The sequence below is a fragment of the Diceros bicornis genome, chromosome 23 (genome assembly GCF_020826845.1).
Source record: "Diceros bicornis minor isolate mBicDic1 chromosome 23, mDicBic1.mat.cur, whole genome shotgun sequence".
Lineage (NCBI taxonomy): Eukaryota > Metazoa > Chordata > Mammalia > Perissodactyla > Rhinocerotidae > Diceros > Diceros bicornis.
The window spans coordinates 12,476,327-12,482,185 of record NC_080762.1 but is presented as its reverse complement, the minus strand read 5'-3'; the positions used below and the strand labels follow the sequence as shown (position 1 = coordinate 12,482,185).

Genomic DNA, 5,859 nt, shown 5'->3' with positions numbered 1-5,859 from the left:
ACCACATGCTCAACAATAGTATAGTAAGAATTTCATCAAAAGGATAGTAGAGCATTAAACCAAGCACCAGACTCCTCTGAACATGGGAACCAGGTGTGATGACACATGTCGCCTGCCATAAAGCTAGCCCTTGCTTGCTGTAGCAGCCAAGAGTAAAAAATTCTTCTATCTCTACCCCTACTTCAAACTTTACCCATTTTGCTACTGGAATAAACGGAATTAGGATGGATTTCCCTTATTATTAAAAATAGTGTTGGGATGTTTTTTCTAAGAATGAAAGAATGATTATGTTTCAAAAAAGAATAAAATACAAAAAGAATAGATTGGATGTCAAGGCTGGTGAGTATCTTCAGACTTTCCAATGGATTAGATCAAATATCTGGTTATGTGCATAATTAGTGAGGTTTTTATTAGACTTCTATTAAAGAAAGAGATTTTGTTTGGATAACTGAAATCCATAACAGCGCATGGGCACTAACATTTCATGGCTGTAATTCAATCTAGTAACACAACTTTAAGAATAAATTTCAAGAATAACAACAGTGGTTGTTTCTCAATCCCTCCCACTAAAATTCTAAAATAAGAATTGTTGAGGTTAGTGATAGTATACATCCAATACATTTAAAATAAGATAGATCTATTGTTAAAATGCATTCAGAAACTGAAAATGTACCTAATTACAACGCGTCATGAGTCAAGGCATTACACGTCTAAAGAGGAAATTGAAATGACTATATTTCATATAATTGTGGGATAGTTTCTTCCTTCATATTTCTCTATGTGAGCATACATTGGAAGCACTAGAGTGGCAAAGTCCCCTCCCTTACTCCTTTTTCTATTTTTCAACATCCTGCAATGTAAGATAATATTAAAGTTATATAAGTGCCACACAACACTCTACATGGTCACAGCATCTAAGTGACAGATCCAAATCTCACATACAGTCTGTCCACAGAGCCCACAGTTCTAACCTCTATTAAACAAAATCTCCAGAGGGCAGTATGCAGATGTGTGTAGATATGTTTTCCTTTGACGCCAAAGAAGATGTGTCTCTCTGATTACAGTCAACTCTTTTTCATTCACTCACAGAATATGTAATCTGACCCTATTCAAGGAACTTACTTCCTCTCATCCACTCCACCTCCCCAAACACATTCCACTGAGACATGAAATGAGATTTCTTGACAATAAAGGCCATTAGGCAGTGGGTGGACTTAAGGGGAAGATTCTGGAATTATCCCTCCCTAAGAGTCACCATGGCTTAAATATGGTCCTATCCTGACCATAGGACCCCTCTCACCAACATTATCTTCCCGACTGTACAGGGAAAGATAAAAGCACAGTAAATCTTGGTAAACTTGGTCAATTCTGAAGGAAAACAAGACACTTGTAATACATTGTGTTTATAAATTCCCTTCTCCATAAGTCCCACCTTGGTCGCGCTTGACATTTAAAATTGAAACTAACAGAGAAGTGCTGAGGCAGAGTAAAAAGGGATATGGATGGGCAGTAAACCAGGACTTGTTAAGTATTTGCTGCCAGTGTCATTCATTCTTATAGACAGGATTTAACATCACTAAAAAAGTTACATCTTCCTAAAGGACTGTTTACATTAGAGGGCTAGACAAAAAGGGAAACAATTCCCTACAGTTTTCCACCATTCATGCCAAGCATAATTGAATTTCCTCTTTAGTATCATCAAATATCTATTGGCAATTTCTCCTTTTCAAGTAGCGTACACTTACAATTAAAAGTCAGGAATCCGAACAAAAAGAAAAAATATATGTATTTCTTAAAAACACTCACTGATTGATCTTTTCTTACATTTTGTCCATAAAAGTCAACAGCATTTTATAAGTATTATTGATTGTTAGTGGGTGGCCACAAATTTTCTTCCGTCTTGCTTTGGCTGACAATTTCTATTTGTATTAAAGGAGATGGAAACACATACAATTGATCTGACCCTCAAATTTTAATTCTAGATATAAACCATTGTATTCATTTCCTATTGCTCCTGTAACAAATTACCACCACTTGGAGATTTAAAACAACATAACCTTATTAAGATATTAAGATACTCTCCTGGAGATCAGAAGTCCAAAATGGGTTTCACTGGGCTAAAATCAAGGCGTCAGCAGGATTTTGTTCCTTTTGTAGGCTCATAAAGAAAATCCGTTTCTTTTCTTTTTCCACATTCTAGAGGCCACCTGCTTTCCTTGGCTAGACAGAGGCCCTTTCATCCATCTTCAAAGTCAGAAGTGTAGCATCTTCAAATCTCTCTCCAACTCTGTGACCTCTGATTTCATGGTCACATCTCCCTTTCTGACACTGACCTTCCTGCTTCCCTCTTATAAGGACCCCTGTGATTACACTGGATAATCCAAGATAATCTTCCCATCCCAAAATCCTTAAATCAATCACATCTGCAAAAGGGACGACAAAAGTTCCTTTGTTATATAAGGTAACATATTCATAGTTTTTGGAGATCAAGACACAAACATCTTTGGAGGCCATCATCTTTCCATAGCCGCACCACCTATGTCACCCATTCAAGGGCCCAGCAACACTAACTGCAGGGAAACTCTTTCTTGTTTCTATTCTAAGTGCACTTTCCAGCAACTTAAGCATATGGACAATTGTTTTGTCTTCAGCGAAGACAGAATAGCTGCTTATCACTCCAAAAGTGGTGATAAATATTTCTTTAAGAAATCTCCGCCATATGAGTTTCCACTTGTTTCTTAATATTTCAAAATAACCCCAATCTTTGATATAACAGATCAGAAAGAGAAACATTTACATCCAGAAACAAGGAAAAGAAAATTATATATGGGTACTTTCTAGGATGGAGCAAACCAAAGAGAAATACAGTGTAACTGACAGATGCAGTATATATGCAAGTTGTGGTCAACAAGGGAGACAGCAACTGCTCTGTCTTCATCAATAAAGAGAAATTGATAGAGGCCAGCCCTGTGGCGAAGTGGTTAGATTCAGCGTGCTCCACTTTGGCAGCCCAGGTTCGTGAGTTTGGATCCTGGGCGCAGACCTACACTACTTGTCAGCCATGCTGTGGTGGTGACCCACATATAAAGCAGAGGAAGATTGGCACAGATGTTAGCTTAGGGCTAATCTTCCTCAGCAAATTAAAATAACATAAGGAGAAACTGATAACAAAAGTTCTCTGCAGAGTACATATGTATGCAAATTGCAATAAAGATTGTAGTTAAACACCATATTTGATTCCAAAAAGGATTTCTAATAGGCGTTTTTTTCCTCTAACTTTGGAAAATGCTAAAGAGTGTAAATCTTATCAAGACAAGCTTTGGAATATATCATTATTCTTTTGTAAATTTCTCATTGCATAAATAACTGCCCACTTTTCAGAAATCCTTTTTTTTGCTGGAATATTCTCATTTTATCTCACATTATCCACCAGACATTTCACTGATAAATGTCCGTTAACCTATCCATGTGCAGTGAACACATCTCAAACTTTCCAATCGGGATTATCAATGAATTTGAACCTATGCTATCATTCACAGCTGCGTAAATCAGCTCATATGTATTGAGGATCTACTATACACTATAAACTCTGATAGAATAGAAAGGAGTTTTACGACTGAGATACTTGCCTCAGTGAGCGTAGAGAATTAATAATGCATGGTAAATATGCAGTGAGTGCTATAGATGCGAGTACTGATGGGAACCACTTATGGCTAAAAACAAATCATCTAAATTTCGATGATTTATTTCTTATGCATGTTACTGAGATTTCACTGAGCAAATAAGAGTGAATGGTCTTGGTGAGGAAAAATAAAATACCTCTGATGAAGATAGGCACTTATATTATGAAAAAACTTACAAATTGTTCATAATCTGGTATCGTTAAGTAGTAGAAAGCACAATGCTGTCAACTGCAGAAGATGTAAAACTCATTTTGCCCTCGTTTTTTCTTCTATCCCATCTTGTCTCTCTCCTCTAGGCCTACTACAAAGTGGGGAGCAGGGAAAGGGGAGACAGGCCAAAATAATTTGCAATTATGCAAAGGTTTTCTATCTTTTTGTACTGTCTTGTCTTACTTTCAAAATAGTTGGTGAATCAGAAACCCTTGTCCTGGTTCTATTTATTTCATGCCAGAGGGCTTGACACCAACAGGTGTGAACTGACTAGTCTTGGAGGATTTAGACCAAAGAGAGCTCAAAATTAAAAAAGAAATGTTCCCTATTTCAAAAATTAGAAAAAATACATTTGTTTTCATGTTAGACACACTTGAAAAAAGAAACTCCGAGAAATTAAATGGCATATTTTTCTTCAGGTACTAAAAGCAGTGACTTCAATTAGGTGCTACTGTGGTTGGACCTGGGTGGGAGCTAGTAGATCTACAGTGATGACCGGATCTTGAATAAAGCACATTTTTTCACAGCTAAGTGCCGTTTTATTCTCATCTGAATTATTTCAGACACATGGCCTCTAATGGTTGTTACAGAGATTCTTCCCAGTACCTCAGGCCCAAGTCCACCTTCCCAGAGCGGCCTCAGAGTCTAGATGCTGAATATCTGACGTCCTGCCCATCACCTAATCCAATCTCCAATGCATTCCCCCTGCCCTTGCCTAAACCTGTCCCTAAGGGGTTTGGAGTGCGCAGGTCTGCCATAAGCAACCTCTCCTGTCTCCTTACAGTCTTCTCTGAACACGCTCCTCACCCTATAGCTCTACATCACGGTTTCAAATGGTGGTGTCATAGCGTCGCCTGGAGCGCTGGAGATGCTGCAGCAGCCTCTTCCCCCGCCACCCCTTTGCCTCTGGACTTCTCAGGGGCCAGCAGCCGCCAGACCAGGGGCCCAGGACCATGGGCTCAGCCGGCTACCACGGGCTCCGTGTCCAGCCAGCAGTTTGCGAGTGGCAGCGGCACGGTGCTGCAGGAGGAGTGGGAGCGCGCGGCCCCGCAGCCGAGGCCCCGCAGCTGCAGCACCGCGCAAGCCTCTGTAAGTGGCTCGTCGTGTGCATGGGGTTGGGCTTCCTGCCCACGACCGCCAGCGCAGGGGCCGGACTCGACCTTCAATGGACGTCTTTGTGCCCAGAGTAAACCGCACACGCAGGGCTTCTGGAGCCTGAAGAAGGATGAGTCGGTGGAGTTCGCCTTTAAGAAGTCGGCTAAGGGCCTAGAATCTGTGCATGTCACCGGCTCTGGACCTGGTGGGTGGTCTGTATTGGGAGTGAGAGGCGTCCAAAAAGGAAGAACATGCAGGCGCAGACCAAAGGGAGACGAGTGCTACAACCATGGAGGTCTAGACCATTGGGCAAAGCAATGCAGGCTGCCACTCAGCCCCAGAAGTGCCACTTCTGCCAGGGCATCAGCCACACGGTGGCCTCGTGTCTACTAAGTCCCCACAGGCCCCCAGCTCCCAGGGAAAGCCAACCTACTTTCAGGAGGAAGAAGAGATCCACAGCCATACCCTGCTTCCAGAGGCCCAAAATTGAGCAGCAGAGGGTGGGGGCTATGCTTTTGCAATCAGGAGGTTTCAAAGGGCAGTCATCAATCAGCAGAGGGGAGAAAGTGGGGACAGGGTGGGTAGGGGGCAGCTGGCACTGCCCTGAGTCGACTCAGGCCGGGGTCCACAACATTACCTCCTCTTCCCTTTTTGCAGGGTGGGGCGGGGGAGGCAAGGGAACTCCAATCACACTCTGTCCAAACCCGTGTGAGGGCTTTGGGGAAATCCCTCCCTGCATGCTTTACCTGAGTCTCCACCCCTAGAATCTCCAGCTTTTGAAAGTGGCCTGGATAGGGAAGTTGTTTTCCTTTTAAATAAGTGTATGTGATAATATTTCCCATGGCAGAGTGAAAAGAGTAAGCATGAGACC

At 41.8% G+C, this 5,859-nt stretch overlaps 1 pseudogene; it reads left to right on the top strand.

Moving 5' to 3' along the window:
• The first annotated feature begins 4,460 nt into the window (after positions 1-4,460).
• On the top strand, positions 4,461-5,478 carry LOC131420323 (protein lin-28 homolog A-like; annotated as a pseudogene).
• The last annotated feature ends 381 nt before the right edge of the window (positions 5,479-5,859 follow it).